This window comes from Chenopodium album, chromosome 13 (genome assembly GCF_948465745.1).
Source record: "Chenopodium album chromosome 13, dcCheAlbu1.1, whole genome shotgun sequence".
Taxonomy (NCBI): Eukaryota; Viridiplantae; Streptophyta; class Magnoliopsida; order Caryophyllales; family Amaranthaceae; genus Chenopodium; species Chenopodium album.
In genome coordinates this window covers 36,402,497-36,416,426 of record NC_137846.1, presented here as the reverse complement: position 1 = coordinate 36,416,426, position 13,930 = coordinate 36,402,497, and the positions used below count along the sequence as shown (strand labels likewise).

Genomic DNA, 13,930 nt, shown 5'->3' with positions numbered 1-13,930 from the left:
GTTTCACAATTTCTTTCTCCACTCTCACCTCACTAGGCTTCTCAGTCTCAACCTCACTCAAAGATGCACCATCTCTCTCATCTTCAACCAAAACCTCTTTTGTGCCCTCTTTGGTCTCACTCTTCCTAGGAAAACTCTCCTCAAGAACCTTACCACTCCTTGTGACAATAGCATTGACCGGTCTCTTGGGATCTAGGCCTTGGGAAGGTAAAGAAGAAGGACTAGCATGGTCTTTCAAAGCATTAGCAAGTTGAGAAATTTTGTTTTCAAGCATCTTATTATGAGTCATCATTTCATTAAATTTCTTATCACTTACGGTCATGTAAGTGTTCAACAACTTTGTTTGATCTTCAATGATTTCTTCCAAATTTGTTCTATGTGAAGAAGAAGAGGATTGAACATAGGAATTATCATTTTGGGCCTTTGGAGCAAATCTAGGTGGAGGTCCTCTTTGAGCATTGTTTTTAAAATTGCCTCTACCTTGATTGTTCCAATTACCCCTATTTTGATTTTTACCATAACCTTGATTATGGTTACCACTACCTTGATTATGATACCCATAACCTTGGTTTTGATTACCATAATTTTGGTTTTGATTTTGGCTACTATAACCTTGATTGTTATAGTTACCTCGAGAACCTTGGTTCCTATAACCACCACCTTGGTTATAGTTGTCAAAATTGCCATGATTATTGTAATTCCTATTCCATTGACCTCTTTGATTCTCAAACCTAGAATCATGATTATTTGACACATAGTTCACATGCTAATTCACATTTCCATCTTGATCATCACAAACATCCATACATGCATGAGGGCAACTAGAAACATCATGATCTTACGACCCACAATCATCACAAAACAAGCATCCACTAGGCATGTTATTAGAAGAAGGAGGAGGTTGAGGATTAGAAGACATACCTCTCCCCTTAGATTGGGAGGGAAGACTTAAAACTTGGTAGGTAGCACTTTCCAACTTTGCCTTGATGGTGGACATCTCCTTCCCCAAGTTTGTCATTTGTGAGGATAGATTGTTGATTGCATTTAGATGATCAACCGAGTACACCGAAGGGCTACTCTTGCTAGTTGACTCTCTTTCTCCATCTTGCCAATCTCTATAATACCTCACTACGTCTTCAATTATGTCCACCACTTCCTCTTCCGTTTTGTTCATGATAGGACCTCCAGCCTCTCCATCTAAACATGATTTTCCTTGAGGGCTAAGGCCTCCATAGAAGATTTGAATGATTTGATAGGTTGGAATTCCGTGATGAGGACACTCTCTTTGATACTCTTTGTATCTCTCCCATGCTTCATAGAGGCTCTCACTTGGCTTTTGTTTGAAACTATAGCCTCCGCCGTTTTCTTTTGTGGATAGAAACGGGATAGAAATTCCTTGGTAACCTCGTCCCATGTCCTTAGAGAATTCGGCTCGACCTCCTTGTCTAGCCATTCCAAAGCGCGCCCTATGAGAGAAAAGGGAAAGAGCTTGAGGCGGATGAATTCTTGGGAAATTCCGTTCACCTTGATAGTATTGCAATATTTTTCGAACTCCTTAAGATGGTTTAGTGGGCTTTCATGCTTGGCCCCACTAAATTGTCGCCTCTCTATCAAAGTGATCATTGTCAGCCTTATTTCAAAGTCATTTGCCGGTGTTGTGGGTGGAGCAATCCCACTCTCAAATCTATATGCACCGGGAATCCCCAATTCTTTCAATGCCACTCTTGGATTTTCTCCCATTCTTGCTTGTTCTTCTTGTTGTGGTTCTTCTTCACTTGAAATGCTAGGGCTCAAAGATCGTCTAGCACTCCTCAACCTTGCAATAGTTCTCTCAATTTCCGGATCAAATGGCACTAGTGAATGACCACGTGCTCTATGCAAAAAATCTCAAAAGAAATGTTTAGTAGCACGGCTACAAATGTAGCCTAAAAGAAAATCTTTTTGTATTTTCAATTAAAAGTGAAATAGACTCAACAACTATAATAAAGCACCAATATCATTCCCCGATAACAGCGCCAATTTTGACAAGAGGAAAATGTAGGTCGTTATCTACCTCTCCCTAGAGCCAAAATTAATTTGTAAACACTCGACCAACCCTAATACAAGTATATGGTAAGTCAAGGGTCGAACCCAAAGGAATGAGTAGGAACGAAGCTATAGCCTATCTCAAGCTAATTCGAAGAATATAAATGGTTGTGGTTGGTAACTAAGATGCCAAAAAGCTAGACAAATCGAAGAATTCAATATGCTAAACACTAGGGATATTGGTTCCACATGCAAGCTCAATGATTATGCTAATTTATAGATCACTCAATCGATTCAACATCACAAGGGACAAATAATAGTTGCAATCAAAGGAATCCAAACGCTATCTCCTATAAGCCAAGCTAGGGTTTACTATGAATGGCTAACAAGGAAAATAACAATCAAATTCAATCAATTAAAGCAATTCTCAAATCAAGGGTTCATGTCATTGAAATTTGCAATGCAATCTAGATTAATCTTATAGGTTGATCACTCCTAGTTCAAGTAATCACATGCACAACTATGTCAACCAATTTAATTGCAACATTCAAATCAATTTAGCATCATCAACTAGCAAAAATCATCAATCAAGCATGCTTCCCCTTCTCCCTAGCAACTAATCTACTCACTAATCATGGTGAAATTAAGGAACAAAACAAATTCAATCAAATTCATATTCATGTAAAACTTAATCAAAAGAAAATCAATCAATCAACAAATTCTAGAGCAAGGAATGTAATCTCAATCAAAAATTCAAGAAACAAGAAAGAATTGCATTTAAAGCAAATCAAAGGAAAGAAATCTTACAAACTTTTATTGAATGGAAGAAGGAATTTCAAGATCAAATTGAAATCTAAGATCAAATTCAAGTACAAACTAGTAAATCTTAAGCTTCTCTCTCTACTTTCTCTCTCTACTATTTCTGGAAAATTATGTCTCAAGAACAAAAGTTAAGTCGCCATAAAAAAAAGTCAAAAGCTATAAATAGGAAAATCGAGCGAAGGGGGCTGCACAGGGTCGTGCACACGCACAGACCAGCCGCGCGCGCGCACAGCTGGGTCTGCGCGCTCGCACCCCTGTACCGCGCGCATGCACAGCTGGGTCTACGCGCACGCACCCCTGTGTGGTGCACGAGGCCTTGTCTCCTTCGCTTGCTTGATCAAACTCTGCGCTCCCGAGCATCCCTATCTTTAGTGCACTCGAGATGATGCCCGCGAAAAAGGCAGTCCCAAAATGAGTAAATTGACCTGATTATTCACCTACAAAACACAAATAAAACAAAGAGAGAAAGCATAACAAAATAAAACTAAAACTAAAACTATGAATTATCAACTAAAAATATGAAAAACTCGTAAAAACTAATCGAGAACCAAAGTGAATTATAAAAATGGAAAATCAAATAAAACTAAGAGAATTATATGAAAATGATAAAAGAAAATAAATAAAATGAATCTAAATCTTATTCTTTTGAGCGCCATAAACGACGCTCATCAGGGTACAACATCAACTTCACCAATGAACTTACGAATCCAAACTGCCTCCTTAGCTGCTTTAGTAGCTGCCAAGTATTCGGCTTCAGTTGTAGAATCTGCAGTTGTGCTCTGCTTGGCACTCTTCCAACTAAACGCTCCTCCATTTAGACAGAACACGTATCCAGACTGTGATTTGAAATCATCTCTGTCTGTTTGGAAGCTTGCGTCGGTATAACCTTCAACAACTAATTCATCTAAGCCACCATATACTAGGAATTTATCCTTGTTCCTTTTCAGGTACTTTAGGATATTCTTGGCCGCAGTCCAATGCGTCTGTCCTAGGTTTCATTGGTATCGGCTCGTAGTACTCAAGCCATATGATACATCTGGCCTAGTACATATCATGGCATATATGATTGATCCAATAAGCGAAGCATATGGAATCTGATTCATCCTTTCCCGCTCATCATGTGTCTTTAGACACTACTTCTTGCTTAGGGTTATGTCATGTGACATGGGTAGGTGACCTCTCTTGGCCTCCTACATGTTGAATCGAGCCAGTACCTTATCAATGTAAGTACTTTGGCTCAATCCAATCATCCTCTTAGATTAATCCCTATAGATCTTTATCCCCAATATGTACTGAGCATCTCCCAAGTCTTTCATTGAAAAAAACTTTCCAAGCCAGGCCTTTACAAACTCTAGCATCGGAATACTATTTTCAATGAGCAATATGTCATCGACATATAAGACTAGGAAGGCGATGTCACTCCCACTGACCTTCTTGTAAACACAAGACTCATCTGGATTCTTAATAAAGCCAAACTTACTGATTGCTTCATCGAATCGCAGATTCCAACTTCTGCTAGCTTGCTTTAGCCCATAAATGAACTTTTTAAGCTTACATACTTTCCCAGCATTGTTTTGGTCGAAAAAACCTTCGGGCTGTGTCATATACATAGTTTCATCCAAAATTCCATTGAGGAAGGCAGTTTTGACGTCCATCTGCCATATTTCATAATTGTAATATGCAGCAATTTCTAGGATGATCCAAACGGATTTAAGCATTGCGATCGGAGAAAAGGTTTCATCATAATCAATACCATGAATTTTCCTGTAACCTTTTGCTACCATTCTAGATTTATAAATGAATACATTTCCATCTTTGTCGATTTTTAATTTGAAAATCCACTTACATCCGATAGGTGTGTAACCTTTAGGTAAGTCAACCAAGTCCCATACTTGATTTTCAAGCATGGAATCCATTTCAGATCTCATGGCTTCTTGCCATTTAGCAGAGTCGGTGCTCGTCATCGCTTGCTTTTAGGTTGTCGGTTCGTCTCCATCCACTACAAGGATGTCTAGATTCTCGGTTAATACAACACCAAGATACCTATCAGGTTGAGACCTTGGCCTTTGCGACCTACGTAGGGTAACGGAATGAGCATTTGCATTGTCGATTAGACTTTGCACATTTTAACCAACATCAACAGATGTTGTTTGAGCACTTTGACTGTCAATTTGATTTTGTTGCTCGTCCTCTCAAAATTCATTGAGTTCGATTTTCCTCCCACTTGTCATTTTGAAAAGGTGTTCCTTCTCCAAAAAGACACCATCGCGAGCAACAAACACTTTGTTCTTGGATTTGTTATAGAAGTAATACCCTTTGGTTTCTTTTAGGTAGCCCACAAAGAAAACCTTTTCAGATTTGGGGTGAAGTTTGTTAGAAATTAATTTCTTGACATATGCTTCGCATCCCCATATCTTGAGAAAAGACAACCTTGGAGGTTTCTTCATCCATAATTCATATGGAGTCTTTTCCACAACTTTTGATGGAGTACGGTTCAGTGTTAGTGTCGCGGTTAGAAGTGCGTGTCCCAAGAAAGAGATAGGAAGATCACTAAGACCCATAGTTGATCATACCATATCTAGCAAGGTTCGATTTCTCCTTTCGGATACCCCGTTCCATTGTGGAGTTCCTAGAGGTGTCAATTCTGAAAGTATACGCTTTTCTTTCAGATGCTCATCGAATTCTTGGCTCAAGTATTCACCTCCTCGATCCGATCGAAGGGCTTTGATTTTCTTGCCAAGTTGATTTTCAACTTCACTCTGAAATTCTTTGAATTTCTCAAATAATTCAGATTTGTGAGACATGAGATAGATATATCCATATCTACCATAGTCGTCTGTGAAAGTGATAAAATATCGATGGCCATTTCTTGTGATTGTGTTCATTGGTCCACATACATCGGTGTGTATTAGGCCCAACAAGTCACTTGCCCTTTCTCCCAACTTGGAGAATGGATGCTTTATTATCTTGGCTAATAAACATCCTTCGCGATTTTCAAACGATTGTAAATCGAATGAGTCAAGAACACCTTCTTGTAGAAGTTTCTTGATTCGTTTGATGTTAATGTGGCCAAGATGACAATGCCACAAGTACGTCTCATTTGACTCATGGTCTTAGCTTTCTTAGCGGTGTTATTATCATTATAAACTTGTTTGTCTAATAAAAGTACATAAAGACCATTTTCAGAATGTGCAATACCATATAAAACATTATCGAGATAAAACAAACATTCATTGTCCTTTACTCGAAATTCAAAACCTTTAGCGTCCAACGCCAAAATTGAAATGATGTTTTTGGTAATGTTAGGAACATAATAACAGTTTTCAAGTTCTAAAACTAGCACAGAGGGAAAAGACAAACTGAGAGTTTCTACGGATACGGCTGTAATTCTGGCTCCATTGCTGACCCGGAGTTCAACCTCTCCCTTTGCTAGCCTTCTAGTGCTCCTTTGTCCCTGATAATTGGAAAAAAGGTGTGAGCCACATCCGTTGTCTAATACCCATGATGTTGAGCTAGTGAAGTTTAAATCTATAACGAAAATACTTGATCCAGAAGCAACGGTTCCGTTCTTCTTATCTTCCTTGAATTTGAGGCAATCTATCTTCCAATGTCCCTTCTTCTTTCAATAGAAGCATTTGGAATTAGATTTAGAAGATGCTACCTTCTTTTCTTTGTTATCTTTGGTAGCTTTTGGCTTAGGCGAAAAGGTCTTCTTACCCTTCCCCTTGAACCCTTACTTCTTCTTGCTTGAGCGCTTGAACGGCTTGCCCTTTTTTTATCATGAGCATATCATACTTCCCCTTATCCTTAAGCGCTTGCTCAACTTGCTTCAACATACCATGAAGCTCGGTGAGGTTTTTCTCCATGTTGTGCATATTATAGTTCATCTTGAACTGATCTTAGCCTTTGTGAAGCGAATGGAGAATGATGTTAATGGCCATCTCGGTTGAATACCCCGCGTCAAGACTTTCCATGTTCTCAAATAATCCTATCATTTTGAGTACATGTGGGCTGACCGACTCTCCTTTATTAAGATTACTCTCAAGGATATGCCTGCGGGTTTCAAACCTTTCAGTTCGGGCCTGCTCTTGGAAATGTTATGAAGCTCAGAAATGATCTAAAAAGTTGTCTCCTTCTCAAAGAAAGTCTTCTGAAGGTCGGGAGACATAGTGGCAAACATGATGCATTTGACATCCTGGTTGGCAGTTTGTCATCGGTTCAGGGCAGCCTGAGTCACTTCCTCATTGGGAGTGTCAGGCATTTCCTCATCAAGGACGTATTCCTTTTGCTCTTGCATGAGAACTATAAGCAAGTTTCTTTGCCAATCAAGAAAATTTGGCCCACTCAATTTCTCCTTGTCGAGAATTGAGCGCAACAAGAATTGGTTGTTTGAGTTATTCGCAGACATGATTCTACAATTGAAAGAATTTGAAATGAAAAACCATTCATAATACTTAAATAAGATTGAATTCATGCATATTTATCAAACTTATTTAAACATCTTATTCCACTACTAAAAAACAAGTGAATTACGACCGCCGTAAACGGTCGTAAAAGTAAAGGAAAACGGTCGCAAAGTGTAATTGCGACCGTCACCCGTTGCAACAGACCCGTCATTATTTTATTGGTCGCAAAAAAAAATTTACGACCACTTGGCGGTCGCAGATCAAATTGCAACCGTTTTCTTTATTTTCAACGACCGTTTTATTAGCAGATGTAATTTGTTATTTGCAACTGGTATGGCGGCCACAAATATCTAAAATTACGACAACCTATGACGGTCACAAAAAGTTGCATAATTGCGACAGGCAGTGACGGTCCAAAAAAATGTGAAATTGCGATAGGCAGAGACGGTCACAAAATGTTGCAAAATTACGACATCCATAGACGGTCGCAAAATGTTGCAAAATTACGACTGGCACAGACGATCGGAATTTTAGAATATTTGCGACAGGCCAAGACAGTCGCAAATATCATGTAAATGGATGCAATTTTCATGATATTACTATTTGCATTTACATTGTCATCCTAACCTGAACCTATAACCTGTTATCATATTACAGAATTTGAAAAGTAATAAAAAATAAAAATAAAATGCATAATTCATATTATAATAAGTCCAACAACAATACTTACAATAACAATGTTCAAGTAAATAATAATAATAATTAGTTAGTAATAGTTTACAAAGCTAAATTTAAAAACTAAGTTAGGCCTATATGAATTATAGTTAGTAATGGCCTATGTTCTTTCAAAAATAGATAAGGCCAATATATATGCCTATATGAATTATAGTTAGTAATGGCGTATGTTCTTTCAAAAATAGATGAGGCCAATATATATGAACAATATAATACCAAGTTAAGGCCTATATCCCCCTAAAAAAGCTAAGGCCTATTTCCCCCCAAAAAAAAAGCTAAGGCCTATATTCCTAAAAAAGCTAAGGCCTATATTCCCCCAAAATAAACTAAGGCCTATATGAACAATACTAATCTAAGAGCTATATGAACAAATAAACTACGACACCGGAGTGTGGTGACCAACCCCACCACCACTCATGTCCGGATCATCTTCCCTACGAAACTGAAATGAAGGACCACCTGAACAGTTAGAGTACAAGTTCTGCAACATCGTCTCCATCATTCGCTTACTCTCAATTACCGCCTCCTCTCGCTCATTCTTCAATGCCTCCTGCAATTGTGTAGCAAACTGTGCCTCCATCTGTTCCTGCATCTGCACTTTTGCCTCCTCTATTCACTCGGCAACCTCGGCTTGCGCACGTTCTTCCAACTGTGAAGCTGTAGAAGTATTGTACGATTACGAGCCTTTCTCAGAAGAGGGGCTGTAAAACAAACTAGCGCTTGCACCTAGGCCCTTCACTACACCATTTTTCCTACCACCAACGACCTCCCAATATAGCTGGTTAGGGTCCGGTTGTGACCCTTGAGTGGAAGACTCGTCAAGCTTCTTTTGTTAGGCATCCTGTAATCAAACAACTCATATTTAGCATATTAAACATGTTTTATAGTTTCAAATGGCTTAATAATATACATTTTCATGCATTTATAAGGCTATAGGATCATAACTAGGCTAAAATGGCTTAAATGACCTTCTAACTTACCCATTTCCTTTGTTTTTGCTATATTCTAAGAGTTTATCATTCAAAGAACTCATATTTAGCATATGAAACAAGTTTATAGGTTTAAATTGCTTAATCATAGACATTTTCATCCATTTACAAGGGTATACGGTCAAAACTAGGTTAAAATGGCTTAAATGGCCTTCTAACTCACCCATTTTTTTGTTTTTGCTATATTCTAAAGGTTTATCAATCAAAAATCTCATATTTAGCATATGAAACATGTTTATAGATTCAAATTGCTTAATCATAGACATTTTCAAGCATATACAAGGCTATGGTGTCATAACTAGGCTAAAATGGCTTAAATGGTCTTCTAACTTACCCATTTTGTTTATTTTTGATATATTCTAAGAGTTTACCAACCAAACCACTCATATTTAGCATATGAAACAAGTTTATAGATTCAAATTGCTTAATCATAGACATTTTCAAGCATATACAAGGCTATGGTGTCATAACTATGCTAAAATTGCGTAAATGGCCTTCTAACGTACCCATTTTGATTATTTTTGATATATTCTAAGAGTTTACCAATCAAACAACTCATATTTAGCATATGAAACATGTTTATAGATTCAAATTGCTTAATCATAGACATTTTCAAACATATACAAGGCCATGGGGTCATAACTAGGCTAAAATGGCTTAAATGGCCTTCTAACTTACCCATTTTGTTTATTTTTGATATATTCTAAGCGATTACCAATCAAAAAACTCATATTTAGCATAAGAAACATGTTTATAGATTCAAATTGCTTAATCATAGACATTTTCAAGCATATACAAGGCTATGGTGTCATAACTAGGCTAAAATGGCGTAAATGGCCTTCTAACTTACCCATTTTGTTTATTTTTGATATATTCTAAGAGTTTATCAATCAAGAAACACATATTTAGAATATGAAACATGTTTATTGATTCAAATTGTTTAATCATAGACATTTTCAAGCATATACAAGGATATGGGGTCATAACTAGGCTAAAATGGCTTAAATGGCCTTCTAACTTACCCATTTTGTTTATTTTTGATATATTCTAAGAGTTTATCATTCAAAAAACTCATATTTAGCATATGAAACATGTTTATAGATTCAAATTTCTTAATCATAGACATTTTCAAGAATTTACAAGGCTATAGGGGCATAACAAGGCTAAAATGGCTGAAATGACCTTCTAACTTACCCATTTTGTTTATTTTTTTAATATATTCTAAGAATTTATCAATAAAAAAACTCATATTTGGCATATGAAACATGTTTATAGATTCAAATTGCTTAATCATAGACATTTTCAAGCATTTACAAGGCTATAGGGGCATAACTAGGCTAAAATGACCTTCTAACTTACCCATTTTGTTTATTTTTGATATATTCTAAGAGTTTATCATTCAAACAACACATATTTAGCATATGAAACATTTTTATAGGTTTAAATTGCTTAATAATAGACATTTTCAAGTATTTACAAGGCTATAGGGGCATAACTAGGCTAAAATGGCTAAAATGACCTTCTAACTTATCCATTTTCTTTGTTCTCTTTATAAACTAAAATTGAACCTAACATACCAATATTGAAAAGTATTAGGTTCCTAAAGTTTCAAATCACAAGTATAAGTGCCTATGTTTTGCTTTCTTCCTTAAAAAATTATTTCATTAGTTTCCAAAGTTAGATGTGTTACCAAGATTTGTTGTGCCCTCTTGTTAGCCGCAACTTTTCCTTTTCCAGGAACTTCCTTGAAATGGGTCTTTAGGAAGACCTCAGGTGCAGTTGGAAGCACTCCACCGGCTTTCTAAACCTGGAAAATTCAAATAACTCCTTAAATGCTTAGTGTATGTAACTACTAAAATTTATCATTATCATTATATACCATAAGTATTACCATTTTCTTTGCATGCTTTGATGCAGAGATAGAACCTTGGAGCCGCCGTTCCTATTCTTCTTAGCTTTTTCTGACCTCTCCAGAAAGTCCTTCTCCTTTCTTTTCTCCATAATTTGCTCAAACATACACTGTCCCATCCATTTAGGAATTGACTTGTTTCTGACAGAAGCATTGTATGTAATCTCTTTCAACCTCTTATGTGCCTTCTTTTCATACTCCTTCACAAGGGTATCAAGATCAACATTCCAAAGGTATTGTTGTTCCAGGTATGGATCCAAGGTTTCTGCTGGGTGAGCTGGGTCTCGTTGACAACCTACACAAGGCAACACACGTAAACTGCCCCCGGGGGTGGTTCGAGGAACCCCCCTCCAATGCCTAAGTTATAGAGTGTTTAGAGAGAGAAAGTGTACTTAGAGAGATTTAGAGAGTGTAATAACTTGTGTATCTCACCTCTTTTTCGTTGTACTTTTCCCTCTATTTATAGGTGTACGATCTTCTTTGTGGAGAGTTTGGCCTAGTCAGCTCTGCGGGCTGACTCTATCGGGCTGGTGAGCCCCTCTTAGTTGTTCTCTCGGCAATGAGTGCGCAACCTGGGAGCTGGGCGATAGTTCAACGGGAGCTATCCTATACAACTAGCCCCTCAAGAGGTGGTATAAGGTCACACATACCGACTCTTCTTTACGCGGTGGAGTCTTCCTAACTGAGCCTAGCTGGAAGGAATAGCTAAGCAGGAGTTATCCCCTACAACTATCCCCTCAAGAGATGGCGTGAGGTCATTCATGCCAGCTATTCTGAGCGTGTTGCCTTATCGGCCATGGCTCAACGGGTCGTCTGGCCAAATTACCATGCACACTCCTAGCCCCTCAAGTCTCTGGGTTGTTGATGTGATCCGGAGACTTGGGAGGTCAGGTCGTAATCTTGGCGTTAACGCTATCGTACTACTGGGTTTTTATGATGGCTCTGTTTCTGCCTGCTGGGCGCACGTCTGGTCTTGGCTTGCTAAGACTGCAGGGAGAGATTTTGATCACTCCCGCTAAAGTCTAAGGAATGACGATCTTGCGGAGAAGAATTTCGATCACTCCCGCTGAAGTCTGAAAATTACAATCTTGCGGAGAGGAATTTCGATCACTCCCGCTGAAGTCTGAGAAATGACGATCCTGCGGAGAGGAATTTCGATCACTCCCGCTGAAGTCTTTCCCTTGATGTATTTATTATTATTATTATTATTATTATTATTTTTTGGCGGGAATAGTGTTTGCATGAGTGGGACACGTGTCAATCATTCAAGCCTTCAGTTTCGATTTTACTGAAGTGACATGGAGGTTTGGCTTTAATTCATGCCCAACCGCCCATTTACTCCGTATTAAATTCACTGTCTCCCTTTTCCATTTCTTTTTACCTTCTTCAATTTTTCATCTTCCCCGTCTTCGTTCTTTTCATTTCAAATTTCTCACTTTTTTATGTCAATCTTCAGACGCGCGTTTCTCCTCTATTATTGTGGTAAGTTCTTGCCTTCTTTACTTTTGTTCTTGTTTCATTTTCTTGCCATGTTCGCTTTTCTCTTCTTTGCCCATTTTTCTTTACTGAATTGCCTTTCTTTTTTGGTTACAGTTTGGAATTTCGCTCCCTGTTCGATTTCTTGGATCGCTATTGTTGTTGTTCTCTGTTGCTTCTGCAACTTTTGTTCTAAAGGTACTAACTTTGTACCTTTTGTTGTATGTACTTACCCAATTTTGCTTCTTTTTGCATTTTCCTTCACAAAATTGTGTCTTTCGACTCGTTTCAATTATCATTGTCTGATTTAACCCCTTTTTTGTTGTTGTAATTGCACTCTTGATTCTTTCTTTTTATTCCTCTATTGTTCTTGTCCCCATAAACTGATTTTCAATTTTCGGTGCCCCATTTTCTTCTTCCTCCTCTTTGTGGGCTTTTTGTCTTTGTAGATTTCATAATATCTGACGCTTCTGATAGTTAGAACATAAGTGAGCCTCAAGTGGCCACTAAGTCGGATTCTCTTTCTTGATCATCTCCTTCAGGTGAGCGCCCTGCGCACACTCCTCCTGTTTCTCCTTCTTCTTCCCCCACTCCTATGTAAATGGTTATGCCCTTTGATTTTCCCCTCACTGCGAGCAGGACGAGTACTATTGTGACTCATACTGCTGCATCTGGGTCAGGCAGTAGTCGTCTTGCTGAGGGCAATGCTTTTCACCCTTTTCAGCGCAAGCCTCGCCCTGATTTCTTTGACCCTTACTGTGAGCGGGTGCTTGTTTTGGATGGGATTCCTTTGTCCCATCTCACTCGTTTGAGGATGCGCGATATGTGCCATAAGCAGTTAGCCGACGCAGTCAAGGCTAATCCCCCTGATGTGTCTCTTGTTAGTCTCATTCCCCATGTTCAGCCTTTAAACAGTTTTTCTTGGCTTGATGACATGGGTGATATGAATCGGTTTAACCATTATGTAGTGCGGGGTGGCAGTGCTGAGACTTCGTCACCATCTCCTTCTCCAGCCGTCAACTGGAGCAGGATGACTGAATCTCCAGGTGACCGCTCTTTTTATGACTGTCAGCCCACTTATGTCGTGGAGCCTGTAGAGGAAGGCAAAACAAAGTTCTTTTTGGATGACAAGTGTTACGGACCAAAGAACTGTGTGTTGGACTCCAGTTGGCGTAAGGATGCTAAGAGTTTGAACCTTGCTTCTGTGGGGCAGAAGTTTTAGGGTTTTGGTGAGGGCTATGAGCTGGTGCTGCCCGCTGACGGTGCGAAGCTGTCTGCCCCCCCTGCTGGTCATATTGCAGTGTTTGCTTCTCAGCTGGACTTGGGTTTGAGGTTTCCCCTTGACCCCACTAAGGAGAAGGGCGTGCCTTCAACATTTGTATATCTTTGCTACATCCAACCTCTCTTCATACTTTGATATGTCTGCTATGGTTTCTTCAGTTTTGAAGGTATCCTGAGTCCCTGCACCTATTCAAGTCTTTAATGAGCCTAAAAAGGTCTGCTTTTGGGACTGAGTCTAGGTGGTACTATGTAGCCCCCAAGGATGACAGATTTCTGTCTTTCCCGAA

At 38.7% G+C, this 13,930-nt stretch overlaps 1 pseudogene; it reads left to right on the top strand.

Moving 5' to 3' along the window:
• Positions 1 to 1,262: 1,262 nt before the first annotated feature.
• Positions 1,263 to 1,363, top strand: LOC145577330 (small nucleolar RNA R71; annotated as a pseudogene).
• The last annotated feature ends 12,567 nt before the right edge of the window (positions 1,364 to 13,930 follow it).